This window comes from Nicotiana sylvestris, chromosome 7, assembly GCF_000393655.2.
Source record: "Nicotiana sylvestris chromosome 7, ASM39365v2, whole genome shotgun sequence".
Lineage (NCBI taxonomy): Eukaryota > Viridiplantae > Streptophyta > Magnoliopsida > Solanales > Solanaceae > Nicotiana > Nicotiana sylvestris.
This window is the reverse complement of record NC_091063.1, coordinates 20,460,328-20,476,747: the sequence shown is the minus strand read 5'-3', so window position 1 is coordinate 20,476,747 and position 16,420 is coordinate 20,460,328.

Sequence of the window (16,420 nt, the reverse complement as noted above, 5' to 3'; positions counted from 1 at the left end):
GGGTCGAGGGGGGTTGTAGTAATGTGGAATGTTTCTGGATCCAACCCAAGCTCCCGACTCAATTGTAGCAACATCCCCTTTCTTCTTCTTCTTCCCGAGTACACCCCCTGTACCGTTTTGAATGGCCTGGGTGGTCGCTTTGATTGTTGAATAACTCACGATCTTGTTGTACTTGAGTCCCTCCTCAACCACGCCTCCCATTTTTACAACTTCATTAAAGGACTTGCCTACTGCTGACACCAAGTGACCAAAATAAGTGGGTCCCAAAGCCTGCAAGAAATAATCAATCATCTTACTTTCTTTCATCGGAGGGTCAACCCTCGCTGCTTGCTCTCTCCAACGGAATCCATTTTCCCTGAAGCTCTCACCGGGCTTCTTCTCAATCTTTATCAATGACAGACGGTCTGGGATGATTTCGAGATTGTACTGAAAATGGCAGGCAAAGGCTTGAGCCAAATCGTCCCATGTGTACCACCTGCTGTGATCTTGTCTAGTATACCATTCTAATGCCGATCCGCTCAAACTTTGGCTAAAATATGCCATCAGTAACTCATCTCTTCCACCTGCTCCTCTCATCTTGCTACAAAATCCTCTTAAGTGTGCTATTGGATCACCATGCCCATCGTACAGATCAAACTTGGGAATTTTGAACCCTGCTGGTAACTGAACATCTGGGAACAGACATAAATCTTTATAGGCCACACTTACTTGACCTCCCAACCCCCTCATATCTCGGAACGATTGTTCTAAGCTTTTGACCTTTCTGATCATCTCTTCATGCTCGGGATTTTGGGTGGCTTCTCGGTCTCTGCCAGGAGATCAAGATGAGGGGTGCAAGAATATGGGTCTGGAACTTTGAAGGTGGGTTTAGGGGGATAGTACTGGTTGTCGTGAGTTTGGAACAGAGGTTCACTGGAAGATCGGTGTAATGTAGTAGGTGGAGGTGCCACAAAAACAGGTGTAATTGGCGGGGGAGGGTATGGGACTTGTTTGGGTGGTGGAGCTTGAGAAGTATGGGAATGGCGCCATAGCATTGTTGGTAAAGGGGAGAGGTTGGAGATTAGTTCACAGTGGGAGGCTCCTGAGGTTGGGCCGATGGTGGGATATAAGCAGGGTTGGGGGGATAAACCGGTGGTGGATTCCCCTTGGCCCAGGCTTGGTACATTTCAACCATCTGCTGCTTTAACTTATACATCTCTTCCTTCATTGCATTAACATCTAGTTCTTCCACCTCTTTTGACGGGTCAACAATACTTGTCTCTGGTTATTGGTTGGCCATATTCATCCTGTCTTTTGATCGGGTGTTGTATGAGTGAGTTTCCAGAATGCCAATCAACTAACCACCTGGCTGGACTCAATATATCAAACAACAACCTTGTTAGCGATTAGGCTTTAACAGATTGGTAACCGCACATTAGGCATGAATGCACCTAAACAGTTAACCGTCTCTATTATGTATTTGATCGGTTGCATGCGTCATCCCGGCTTTTTCTTACTTTCAATTGCAAACTTCCCCCTTTTTCTTTCTTTTTCTTTTCCTTCCTTTCACTCTTGCCTCTGTTCTCTCTTTGTTTTTATTCTCTCTTGATTTCTTATTTTCTCTCTTTTCTTTCTTGTTTTTCCGCTCTTTTTCTTTTCTTTACTCTCTTGTTTTTCCTCTTACTTTCTTTCTCTCTTTCTCATTTGGATACAGTCGAATCCTATAGAGATTGCCTACGTATCATGACCCCGCATGAATCAGACCAAGCGTATTTCTTGGTGATAAAAATAATAAAACACTTTTGGAATTTTCAAATTTTTTCATAATAAGACTCGGAAATAGACTTAAACAAAAACTAACAGACTCTGATGAAAGACGAAATACAGACTCGAAAAACAAACAACCCACATACTCTAATAAAAGAAATACAGACTCCAAGACAAACTGGCAGACTTTAATGGAAAGAAAATACAGACTCAAGAAATCACGAATACATCAGTGCCTTGATTGCCATCGGGAACCGCGGGGCATCATTCGGCCTCGCCGCGGGCCGACTCGCTAAATCCCCTTGGAGGTGGTAGAGATCTTCCATTACCCGGCAAACAAAAATCGTCACAGTAGCGAAGAACTTAGATCTAGTCATATCCTCACAGCTACTGCACTTCATCGCGATGTAGTTGGCGACCCTTTTGACTCGCTCTCTTATGACGCCCTTCTCTTGCAGCTAACGCCCAATCTGTTCGGTTCTAGCTTCCAAAGTTTGTTCGGCTACCTGGTTCTGCTCTTAGAGTTGTTGCAAGTCTCTTTCTAGCCGTGCCATTAAGGCATAACAATGTTCTCTTTCAGCCTTAAAATATTTGGCTTGTTTAGCCATTTCACCCTCGAGGTTGCCAATTGCCTTTTCCCAACCTGTGACCTCTTTTTCATATCTTTCTTTCATCTATTGAATGAAAGCTGCACGCCTTTCGGCGCTTTTAGCCAACCTTGCCTGTGCTTTTGCTAGTTTAGACTCAGCTTTCTGCAGGTCATCTTCATAGTCACGTACCTTTTGAGTAAGGTTATAAATGAGCCTTTCATCTTTCCTGCTTCGGCCTGGGTTCTCGGCTTCAATTTTCAATTGTCGAACCTGAGCTCTAAGAGCTTCATTTTCTCGCACCAATCTTCTCCTCTCACCTTTGGACTCTTGTGCCTGTAAATCATTATTGAAGGTGACATTTCCCAACTCTTCTCGTAGATCATGGATTGTGGCCTTATATTCCTTTTCCTTCCCCCCCCCAGGCTAACCTCTCCAGAATTTTATCATCAAAGGCTTGAACATGAGGTCTTTTGGCGGGCCTCTCGGGCTCTGGCTCGTTATTTACATTAGACATCTTCCCAAACCAAGCAGCATAATTTGGATCTACTTCCCCCTTGGCGATATCTTGTACCTTGGTGCCATTTTTTAGATACCGGCAGCTATTCCAATCCTGCTGAACTACTGCCTCAGACAATGCAGCTTCTGGATGTAACTCTATGACCTGGGTGCTTAGATCTTTATCTTCGGGCACAATTTGATACCTTCCCAATTGCCTCAAACCCTCTGCGGTGCATATGGCTGAATACTCCTTACGCCCATTAACCTCAGGTAGCCTTTGGTAGTAGTCATATAGATGGTTTCTGTCCTCGAGAGCCATCCTATAGTCCACTCGACCTGACTTGCGTTAAGAACTTTCAAGTGAGAGACCCATGCTTCAAACCCTTTTGGTGCATTGTAATCTTTTACCCTCTCCTCGTAACTAGTGATGAAGTTATTCGGGCTCAAATCATAACTCATGAATCTGGGATGATGGAGAAGGTGCTCGATCAACCACATTTACAGAAGGATGATGCAACCTTCAAAAAATTGAGCCCATGCTTTGCATAAAGTCAATGCTCGATAAATATCCGCCAGCACCAACGGGGCAAGTGTATGATCTTCCTTGGTAGTGAGGATTTGTGCAATTCTAGCCATACGAATATCCACCGTCCCTTTCTCATTTGGAAAAACCATGATCCCCAAGAATGCCACAATAAATGCAAACCGGCGATGAATTTTCCAAAGGCCCTTGTCTTGTTTGTTGCTCAGACCCTTTTCATGCATTTCAAAACCAGCAGAGTGCCCGAACCTGAAGTATAAGAAATGGAAAGCGCAACACCCATTGCTCACACGTTCTTTATTCGTTTGTTTACTGATATTCAGGAGGTCAAAGAACTTGTGCACCGATGGAGCCCTTGGAAATATAAGTTGTTGCTTCCTCAAATCCCATCCGAATTAAATGTACCCGGCTATCTCCTCCAAAGTAGGGGTGATCTCAAAATTCGAGAAATGAAAGACATTGTGGACTTCCCAGAAAGTTACCAAAGCCTTGATCAGATCTTCCCGTGGTTTGATCTCAAAAATGTTTATAAGAGCACCCAATTGCTTTTTCACCCATTTCTGACCATCTTCATCTAGATCATTCCACCACATACGTAAGTGCAACTGAGCATGTTCCCTGACCACTTCTGGTAGATCCTGGATAGTATTCATTCTGTTCCTGTGGAAGGTTAAGGTTAGGGTTGACTCGAGTGGACCCTTTTGTAAACAGGTTTTTGAAGAAGAAAAGAAAAAAGAGAGAAAAGAAAAGAAGAAAAGAAAAAAAACAAATCAAAAGACCATGATTTCTTCCCCTATATGCCAATTTTAGCCAAGTGACTGTTTTTGCAAATGCGGCCCCTTCCCAATTTCACATGAATTTTGAGGCCGGGGAGGATTATTTTATGACCCTTCACAAACTTGTCCATTCTTTTACGAAAATAGCCTTTCGACAACTAAAAAAATACTCTGAGGCTATCTCGCCAAGAACGGTTTAAGACATTGCTGAAGCTGGATCGGCTTATTTTGATCAAGAATCCAGACTACATTCACTCGACCACCGACTTTCTTTTCTTCTTTTTTTCAAAAATAAGGCCGAACCTTATGTAGGTGGACTACGTATCCTACATCCGGGGAGAATCAGACCTGCGTAGTTTGGTTAGTTTTGACACATTTGGAAGAACACAGTGTTTGACTCTTTTGAAATAACTTTCTTTTCTGAAAAATTTTGGCAAAGCTTTGGGACGTTTTTCAAATACCGGGGTTTTCTTTAGAATCGGGCTTTATTTTCTTCCCTACATCACTCTTGGTTTTTCTTTTTGCTTTATTTTCCCTAGCCGGTCAGCATGCAAGCCAAAACAAATTAATGTACACATAGCACATAGAATGCATCAGGATGGTCTGTTGTTTCAGGCACACCTGTCCTAGACGGACCCAACCCCTATGTTGAGTCCCCTAAGTCAAATGCACATGATGCAACAAACGCTCCTATTAGGGATCCGGCATGAAGCTGTATTTTTTTAGGTTTAACTCCTGGGGTTTTGATCTAGACTTGGGTACCCGAGTGGATAACTGGGGACGAAGAGGGGGCGACGTACCGGGAGCACTAAAGTCTACCCGGCCTTGTCGCTTGCCCAGCCTTGTTCTATTTGGTATAATTTCTACAGAAAAAGTGGGTCACGCGAACGTGTGCACCATTTTCAGAAGACTCGGAGAGGTGGCGTAAGAAAACATTTATATACAATTCAAACAATAATAAAGCAGTAAACAAATAACATTTAGCACAAAAGATTCACAGAATACAGTAATATTAACAATAAATGAAGCCAAGTAAAAATCATTAACAAGCTTGAATTCTTGAACCCTGAACCAGAGATTCTAGATTCGATCCCCAGCAGAGTCGCCAGAGCTGTCACACCTCCTTTTTACCTACACCCCATAATGGGTATAAATATAAGGGAGTTTTTCCAATTAAAGGGCAATCGAAACGAGATTTGTTTATTTAAAGATTCAGAGTTTCCACATGGGATAATTTATGGTGTCCCAAGTCACCGTTTCGAATCTCGAATTGAGGAAAAGATTGACTTTGTACTACAATCCGCGAACCAGAAATCAGAGTAAGGAATTCTGTTAACCCGGGAGAAGGTGTTAGGCATTCCCGAGTTCCGTGGTTCTAGCACGGTCGCTTTGATCATACTTGGCTTATTAAATTGTCTAATTACTCGTTTTAGAACCTATGTGCACTTACCTCTATTTTTAAGAAACTACCTTGAAACGAGTCACGCGTACGTGTACTCATTTCGTTTGGTGCGTCAAAAATCATGTCACGCGTACGTGTCCACAATTAATAACGCTTTGTTATTATTAAGAAAGTTGGCCGAAGTTGCGCGAACGCATACTCCGATTTTCATTTTTAGAAACTGTAATCATGTCACGCAAACGTGTCCATAATTAGGATAGTATATTAAACGTACAAAAGCAAACTCCGTACATTTGTCAATTTTTATATCTAAACTAATACGAAGGCCATGCAATTGTGATTTGTTCGGCAAGACGCATCTTGATTTATTAAAAAAAATGATACTTAGTTAGACGAGCTTGAGAGGTTTGAACCTATTCTAGACTACATGAGGAGGTTTGGGCCAATGCACCCATTAATTGAGAGCCGATTCGAATAAAACAAACAAAATAAAAAACGTGAGCTTCATGCATGTACAAGGCCTGCTCGTAAAAAGGCCTTAGACTTGGGCCTGGGCGAGCCCAATTTTCTTTCGGACGACTCGGCATCGAGTCTAGATAGAGTCTCGTCACCCAATTCGAGTAAGGAAGTTAGACTCTAAATGACTATTGCAGAATCACGACAAACGAGACTGGTTGTTCAAATTAGGCTGCTGTTACGATTCCTAAACAAATTATTCAAGTTCATGCTAACATGATTTCCAAACTAGTATTAGTATGTTAATAGCTATTCTCACTTTATCTTATTTTCCTGACCATCATTCCTAGACAACTCTAAACCAGCAGTTGATTTTCAACATAAAACACCCAACTAATATTCATATCGTACAGCTCAACCTATCAAACAGTAACATGAAATCCTGGGTATACATTAGGCCTCAACATTCAAATGAGCTGCAAGGGCATAAAGGATCTAACACTACTTAATTACAAAATTTAACTAATGATCAATACTTTATCAAGTTCACATTTCTCAACAGTTCAAGACCAGCTATAATAGCAGGAATTTCAGAGGCAAACAACATTTAACTACAAGGCCCTATTAATTTCAAACAGATGCAAACTGGCTGTGGATTCTCATATCGAACATACAATGCATCAATTAACTCAAAGAAACTGAAAATAAACTAAAGGATCTGAACATGTAGAAGCCATATTTGGACCTCCAGATTTCATTTTACTTCAATATCAAGCCTCATGTGAGGTGAGTCTAGAAACATGTACCTGGAATATGAAATGAAGAAACAGGAGGAGGTCAGTAGTCAAACAGCAAAGCAGCAGAGCCCAGCAACTAGGAAGAAACCAGCCAAACCAGAAAACCAATTCGACTGAACTATGACCTCGACAACTTCAAACCAAACCTCTACAAGCCCAAGTCAATTCATCTTAACTAGATTCTTAGCTTTTAGAAGCTTTCCAGAAATTTAAAACCAACAGAATGGCTCAGAGAATTAAAACCAAGCAAACAACATCAGTTTCATTCGACCTTCAACAATTGAAAACTAAGAAAATCAAAGAAGGATTTCAATAGCACAGTCCTTCTATGGATTTCTTCCCTATTTTTGTTGTTCAAATTTCAGAGTTCAGGATTTTAGGGATTTCTTAACTCTTGGGTCTGCCTTGAAAAGCAAGAAATGGTACCTTTATAGGCAAGTTACTAGGACAGCCTTGCAGATTTGTTTTTACCTTTTTAGTCCCTTTTTAAATCTTCTTTTAGCTTAAAAGTCCCTCACTTATTGGCTTGTTACTCAAGTTATATTGTTAAAAGTCTGAAATTCACAGAGAAACCCTCACTAGAAACTTCCAAATCAGTTACACTAAAGATTCCTTATGCCAATTCCCTAGACTACCCCCACCTAGACTTCCCAAGTTGCCCCTGAACCCCTGTTAATATACTAGACAGACCGAATGGGCCATGGGTCAATTTGACCCAACTGTTCAGCCCCAAATGAGCCGGAATAGACCCAAAACCCAACCCTGAAGATCAAAAATCTATTCGGCCCAACTAGCAATTATCTAATTAACAAGTTGTAAACACCAAGTACCACAAGACAATTAAAACTTTAGCCTAAATGATTTACTAACTAAACTTAACCAAACTAACAGTTTTAAAACTAATTTGATTACAGCCTAACTATACTAACTAAAAACAAAACTCCAAGTACTTATGCATGAATAAATAAACTCTGGAACAAATGAAGAATGATTCAAGAATAGGAGAAGAGATAGAAAAACGAAAAACAAACGGAGAACAGATTAAACCAAGAGAAGAAAAGAAGAATACCTAAGAAAGGTTCAGAAAATGAAAGAGGGGGCCTAGGTCTTCAGATCCTCGGATTTTCTGGACAAATCTGATGTTAATCGTGCGTTCTTATGAAGAACACACGAATAAAATCGGATTCGACACGAAATTTCGCCAAAACTTGACTTGGGATTTCTGAGGTTCATTTCTGATCTAAGATTCGAGGAACTAGGGCAATATTCGAGGGTAATGGAGTATGGATTTGGGAAGAGGGGAGTGAGGAGGCTATAGGGTGTGATTTTGGTGGCGTTTGGAGGTGGCGCCGCCACCGGAGGCTGGTGGGAAAGGGTGGCGGCTATTAGGGTTTAGGTTTGCTCTCCGGCATGAGAGAGATGACTGAACTAGGGGGGAAAGATTCAGACCTATAAATACTAACGGGAACCCAGTTCCCGTCCGTTGGATTAGGCACGATCAACGGCTCAGATCAAGGCTTAACGAAACGACGCCGTTTGGTTGGGGTGTGGGACGGACCGGGTTGGGGCCAATCTGGGCCGGATCTGAGGGGAAAAAAATGGTTGGGCCTGGAATTGTTAAAACAAAAGCTGGCCCAATTTTGGGTTCTTACAAAGCAGACTCAATTTTTGATTTCCTTTTCTTTTCTTTTCAAATTAAAACTCAAAATCTATATTAATTCTTAATTAAATTATCCTACAAAGTAAAATAAATTAATTAACTTTAAATAAATATTATCACAAATAATTAGATACCAAATTAAAAGAAAGACTACCAAAATTTGAAGCTAACAATTAAAAATGCAAAATAAGTTCCTTTTTTTTCTTTTGATTTTTCCATTTTTATAAAACAATTAAATTACTAATTAATTTTTAAGAAAATGCAAAGTTAAACTCTAAATGCAAATGCAATATATTCTTGTATTTTTCATTAACTAAAATGCACACACAAAATGCAAATAACAGAACATGTCATGAATATCCACAATATTGCGAACACTGAAAGAAATTATTTTGTTTTGAATTTATGGGAGTAATTCATATAGGGCAAAAATCACGTGCTCACACATCCCGGAACCTACCCGGAACTCACCCGAGTCCCCGGGACTTCAAACCAATTGTACCAACACATCCCATGACATCATTCAAACTTGTTCAAAACTTCGGAACGCTCACAACAACATCAAATCACCAATTTAACATAGGATTCAAGCCTAAGAACTCCAAGAACTCTTAACTTATGCTTTCGATCAAAAAGTCTATCAAATCTCGTTCGAATGACCTGAAATTTTACAAGCACGTCACATTCAACACTACGGAGCTACTCTAATTCTCAAAATTCCATTCCGACCCTTAGATCAAAATCTCACTATCGGACCGGAAACTTCAAAAATTTGACTCTCGCCATTTCAAGCCTAAATTAGCTACGAACCTCAAAAACACAATCCGATCATGCCCCTAAGCCCGAAATTACCCAACGGAGCTAACGGAACCGTTGGATTTCCATTTCGAGGCCATCTTCACACTGTTCCGACTACGGTCAACTTTCCAACGTTTAAGCTCTCATTCTGGGACTAAGTGTCCCAAAATTCCCTGAAACTCAAAACTGAACATCCCGACAAATCAAAATAGCAGAAATAAACTCGGAAAAGCAATTAATAGGGGATCAGGGCGTTAATTCTTAAAACGACCGGTTAGGTCGTCACATCCATGCTTAGTTATTATTATGATATTTTATTGTTAGCCCATAGTAAGTGTCAAAGTCAACCCCTCGTCACTACTTCTTCGAGGTTAGACTGAATACTTATTGGGTACATGTTGTTTATGTACTCACACTATACTTCTGCTCTTAACGTGCAGGATCTGAGGCAGGTGCATCTGGATATCAGTCTGGCATGCATACTTGATCCCTGTTACGAGACTAAACGATGAGCTGACTTCCGAGCCGTTCTGTAGCAGCCAGAGTCTTTCTTTTGTTTATTATTTTGTCTATTTCATTTCAGACAGTACAGTAGAAATCTTTTGTATATTCTACTAATAGCCTATACACTTGTGACACCAGATCTTGGAACACACTAGAAGATTTGTGGTTTTGGTTTTTATTTCTATGGCTATGATTGAACTCAATTGCTTTCGTTTTAATTATTTTAAATCTATTATTTATTAAATTTTTTAAATTAATAAAAGTTATTTACTTGAAAAACCTATTAAAAGGGGAAAATCATAAGATTGTTCACTGTTGGATTGCTTAACAACAATGTTGGACGGCATCACGACCTATAATAGAATTGGGTCGTGACATCCTATCCATACAGTTTTAACTCTAGGCACAAAAGTTTTGACAGATAAAAAAATTATCAATATTTTTTGTCTTTGTTACCATTTGAACCTTGTCATTACTGCAATATTTTATGTAAAAAATTAGGTTGAATTTTCAAATATACACCTATAATCGCACGAGATTGTGTTGTCCATCTGCTAACTCATGAAATTTTATTTAGACACCTGAACAAGTTAAAAATTATAATTTAAATGTATATGGCTCGTATATATCTCAATCTTGCTAGCTAGTGTGGATACATATTAATGTATCAACATAGATAAGAAATGCCACATGACTATAGTTTCAGAGACATCCCTCCAAATTTTTTCTATATTACTAACTTTCCTTATGGTTTGAAATACTATGGTCACATGACATATGTAAACTCTATTGAAACAAAACTGAGATTCAAATGATAATATTACTTTACTTTACTACCAATACATCAATTTTACCACGAAAATTATCAAGTAAATTGATAGAATTCAAAAAAAATTTATCCGGGGCACCAAATAAGAAAAAGATACATCTGGTTAGCAGGGATAAGATCACTAAGAAGGCCAATGGTGGGCTGGGCCTACAAAAAGTTGAGCTTAAAAATAAAGCTGCTCATGCAAGTCTGGCTTGGAGGATCTACCATAACACTTCCAGCTTATAGGCTAGAGTGCTGATCTCTAAGCACTGTAATTGGACCATACCCCCAGGAAACCTAAATCTCCTTTCTGGCAATGCATCCTCAAGGGATGGGATATATGGAGGAAGGATAGTAGATGGGTGGTCCACAAGGGCAAAAGGGTGAGCTTCATGAATGATGCTTGGATCCCTAACCAGCCATCCATTAGAGATATGATTGCAGGCCGCCTAACCTCAAATGACATAACCATCAAAGTAGATTTTGTCCATAATTCGGGGATCTGGGACCTCTCTTCCGTCTCTATGGACATACCTGCAAGTACCTCCAACATGATCAATTCTATTTGCATCCCTCCCAGCACTACCAAGGAGGACAGGCTAATATGGGGGTTGATTCCAAGTGGGTCATTCACCAACAATTCAGCCTACACATTCCTTAGGAAAAACAAAGAGCATTTTGGAAATTGGGAGGAAAGGACTTTCATTTGGATTTGGAAATTAAAAGCTCCTAACAAAGTTAAGAACTTCATATTGATTTTTGCCCAAAATAGGTTGCCTACTAGAGCCTACCTGTACAGAATTGGGGTTAACTATAACCCACGATGCTACTTCTGTCTAAGAAATCAAGAAACAAGTGACCACATTTTCTTTGAGTTCATAAATGCAACTCAATTCTGGCAGGAGTTAGTATCCAAGGCTTTAACTAAAAGTAGGCAGCTGAATCTCATTTTCTCAGCCCAACATTGGTCATCAACATGGAACAAACTTAAGAACACACTCTTCAACGGAAACATTACTTAGGAGAACATTATTCCCTTCTGTTGCTGGCACAATTGGCTTACTAGGAATCACAACCTCTTCAACAACAAAAAAGATAGCATTAACACCACCAACACCATCTCAAAAGCAACAGAATACTTTATGTTAGTTAAAAATGACACCATCAAGAAGTCTTTCCAAACCAACATGAAATAGGAGCCACCAGGAGAGGATACTACAAACTGAATACAGATCGTGCCGCTAGGGGTAATCCAGACATTGGAGGAATCAGTGGAGTGTTCAGGAACCATAATCGGGATTGGATTATGGGGTATATGGAGAATATACCACATACTCCCAATACCATGGCTGAACTGAAATCTCTCCTGAAAGGGCTACAACTAGCTGAGCAAAATGGATAGATCCCTCTAGACATCAATACAGACTCAGCTAAAATAATTCAAATGTTTCTTACAGGTAACTTAACCTATGATCCTATGATTTATGAATGCAGGTTGTTAATGCAAAGGATGGACAAGGTAACAGTGAGACACACCTACAAGGAGCAGAATAAGGTAGCTGATGCACTGACAAAGGAGGCAGCAAAGTCATGTTTTTTAGGACGAACCAGCTTACTAGCAGTTCCTCCGATGTTTGCAAATGATGTATTTTGGGCAGACATCTTAGGAACTGAAGTTGTTAGAAAATTTTTGGCATGTAATATTGATACAGTAGAACAAAATATCGCAATATTATGGAAATTACAGTACCCCGGCATAGACAATACTATGCATTGTATTTCCTAATTTTCTTGTTTTTAAGCTTTATATATAAATACCCCTTTTAACCAAAAAAAAAAGAAAAGAAAAGAAAGGGGAATCGAGAGGACTTCCGGAAAAAGTGAAATGACAAAAACCCCATGGAACTTTAGTTTATTTCCTTGTTTATCCCAATACTCATCCGTAAAGATAGCTATGCCTAAGGACTCTATACATTTCCAAGAGTTTGATTTTATTCCGTTATAACACCTGGTCCTCGCTTTCCCTGGTTTGAGGCGTGCTTAAAAATCGTAATTTGGGTTTTTGTGTGTTCTCCAACGCAATTCTCAACCTTACCACTTACCAGGGACTCCTCTTATTTTCTGTGAAAATATTATAATTCCTCCTCTTTTGGTCCATCTATTCAGCTCTTTTCTGGCACTATTAAGTTTTGTTGCGGTCTCTGTGGAGCTACTGGATGAGTTCTATTTTCTGCTCCTCCTTTTTCTTTGAATTCTCGCTATCTACTTACTAATCTGGATCTGTATTCATAAATTCCTTCTCTACTCGCATGTTCTACTGAATTAAAATTTCAAAACTGGGTAAAATGGTTGGCTAATGGTTTATCTCTTAATTGTATTCTACCTTCCCACATGTTCTCACATATTTATGGTTGTAAGAACTAAGCATCAAATAGATGATTGAGCTCAAGCTTTAGGGCAACTAAGAACCATGTGATGCATAAAACTTTAGCGTAAATCAACCTTCTCAGCATTTTATTGAATACTGATTGATGCTCCTACACACTACACGTTCTCGCAACTTCGTCAAGGCCGACACAATTGCTTTGAAACTGCACATTAATAAAATGACCTCATGAAGAAACATCTGGTAGTATTATGAAAGACAAATGAGGAGAAGAGGAAAATTTGGATATGAAACCAGAGGTCGACCGTCGATGCGAAATTGAAGAAGCCAGTAAGTAGTGGCAAGAATTGAACTTATTCGTTTGTTTTTCATTTTCAGGGGATAAATGATAAGACTTGACCATTTTGTTGATTTATTTTCAGAATGTTTCCTCTGAGATTAAGCTGGGTTATACTTTTATCCTTTATTGCAGTATATATTTGATATATCTCCTTGGAAATTACGTATAAAAGTTTCAATTTTTGCTCTCATTCGAACTCTCTGTTCTCTTAGTATACATTCTCTCTAAACAAACCTCCTCTATCAATGATGACATCTGTATTCTGGAACAACAACTATTATATACTAATATTCAAATTTTTGCTTGGTAATATCAATGTCTATATATGATTATTTTAGAAATTCTTCGTCAACTACAGATATGACTTCCATTATCTCCCTTGCACGCTTTGGAACATCTTTTTATTTGCTACAAATATTGTTTAGTTTGCCATTGTCCGTCAAAAGAACAAAATTGTATGTATACTTTTTAGGTCACATCTTTAATTTTACTTTATTAGTTTAACTATGAGTAAAACTCTTCTGTCTACAAAGGCATATCTGTAAGTTCTGGCTACAAAGAAAAATGGTTATATTATGTGTGTACTCCATGGCTCATCATAGAAATAGAGATAGGATAGTTGCGTAAAAGAAAAGAAAAAGAAAAAGGGAAGTATTAAAATGTAAATGTATCTTTCTTCTTCTTCTTCTTCCTTCTATTTATTTTAATTTGTGCTTGTTAATTTGAGTTTCATAGATGGTGCACTTTTGGTCAGACAAATGGAATAGACGGATATATTAGGGTCCTTTAGAGATATTGGTTGCATAAATATTACATATTCGCTGTTTTATAATGTTGACTTTTGTACTTTCCTTGTGTCAATTGAAATATTTTAACATGCTTAAACTATGACCACTGCGCGCATTTTGTTTGTTCCTCTTTGTCTTCTGGCAATTTGGATATTGTGTAGTGTACTTATAATAATTGTAACCATTCGATGCCTTACATCCACAACTGCTCCAAATCTCATTAAGAAACTAGAAACTTGACGGACATATGGTATTGAAAAAGTGGACCAAAGTGAACATTTTTATTATGCATTCAGTTCTATTAGGTGAAAAGTTCTGCAGGTACGCTAAAAATTGAGTGTTTAAACTGATACATTGTAACTCTACGTCTGTTGTTCTATAACTCAATAAGTGATTATAAACTCTGTGGATACTTTCTCACAGTATTTCTTAGCTTACCAAGAGTAATTTATTTTAATTTATGGAGTTGTGTTAATTTGAATTTTATAACTATTGCACTATTGGTCAACTTTTTTTCCTTTTCAGTTCGCTGATGATCATGCGTAATTTATTTTAATTTGTGGCAATTTGCTAATTTGAGTTTTATAGATGGTGCAATGTTGGTTAAATCAACTGAATAAATTGACAGCTCTCTATTTTTCAGTTCATTGAGAACATTTGAGGATGTGAAGGCTTATCAGACTCTTTGCACTTCTTCTGTATCAGTTGTCTTCCTTGCGATGAAGATGATGGCTCATCACTCTTTCTTCTTTGTTATTCTTTTTAGATTGAATCGCACATAATAATATGCTAAATTGAACAATTCTTCAATATAGATACTCCTCAATCCACATCAGACAGTCCACTCAACTCAGATAATATTACCACTGCATCTGATGAGTTTATCATTGACCACTCTGCAGGTTCTCTTTCAGAACCACAACCTTCTAGTTCTCTATTGTCACCTCACAAGACTTACCTGACAACACTTTACAAAATCCTTCACCAACTCTAGAACCTAGGAGATGTGGGAGACAACACAAGCTTCCTACTCACTTGCAAGATTATGTTTTTACATACCTCAATTAAAATTCACCCCTGCTTCTGTAGCTAATGATCAGTCAACTTCCTCCACTTCTCTTAATGCCTTGTTTTCTTTAAACAGTCATATCTCACCTGCATCTATAATCCACGATAGTCAATTACTTGTAATGAATGTTTGCAATAAATGTGAACCATCTTCATATGAGGAAGCTACACTTAATCCAGCATGGCAAGTAGCAATGACTCATGAGTATAAAGCCTTACATGCTAATCATACATGGGATGTTGTACCCCTGCCAAGTGATAAACAGGCCATTGGCTGCAGATGGCTCTATAAGATAAAACATAAAGCTGATGGGACAGTGGAAAGATTCAAAGCTAAGTTGGTAGTGAAGGGGTATACTCAACAAGCAGGCATAGACTACACCGAGACTTTCAGCCCTGTTGTAAATGTGACAACAGGGAGGGCTCCTATAGCAACAATAGTAAAGAAACAATGGCAAAATTTTCAGTTGGATGTAAATAATGCTTTCCTCCATGGGGATCTCCATGAGGAGATGTATATGCAGATTCCACCAGGGCTAGAAACTGATACTCCATGCCTAGTCTGCAAGTTGAACAAGTTACTGTATGGTCTTAAACAGGCAAGCAGGCAATGGTACTCTAAGCTGACCGAAGCTCTATGTTCAAGAGGATATGTGTACTCTCTGAATGACTATTCCCTTTTCTACAAGAAGACATAACACTCCACAATTTATATAGCTGTATATGTAGATGATGTCATTGCTACTAAAACAGATCTTTCAGAGATTGTTCAGCTCAAACATTTCTTGCATGATCAATTTAAGATTAAGGATCTGGGAAGACTACGTTATTTTCTTGGCCTGGAGGTTTTGTATACAACTAATGGTATGATTATTTCACAAAGAAAGTTTGCCCTGGATATGCTTAAGGAATATGACTGCCTCTCCTACAGTAGTCTTTCTACTCCTCTTGATCCCAATGAGAAGCTGAGGGCCAAAGAAGGAAAACCATTGTCAGATCCTACATATTATAGAAAACCTATAGGAAAGTTGAACTTCCTTACAAACACCAGATTAGACATAGCCTTCAGTGTACAATATCTCACTCAATTCATGCAGGATCCTAGAGAACCACATTTGAAGGCTACCTTTCACCTGCTTAGGTATTAGAAGAGTGATCCCACTCTAGGAATTTTTCTGCCCAATGACTCTGACTGTAGTCTAAAGGGTTACTATGACTCAGATTGGGCAACTTGCCCAGATTCTAGGAGATCAGTTACT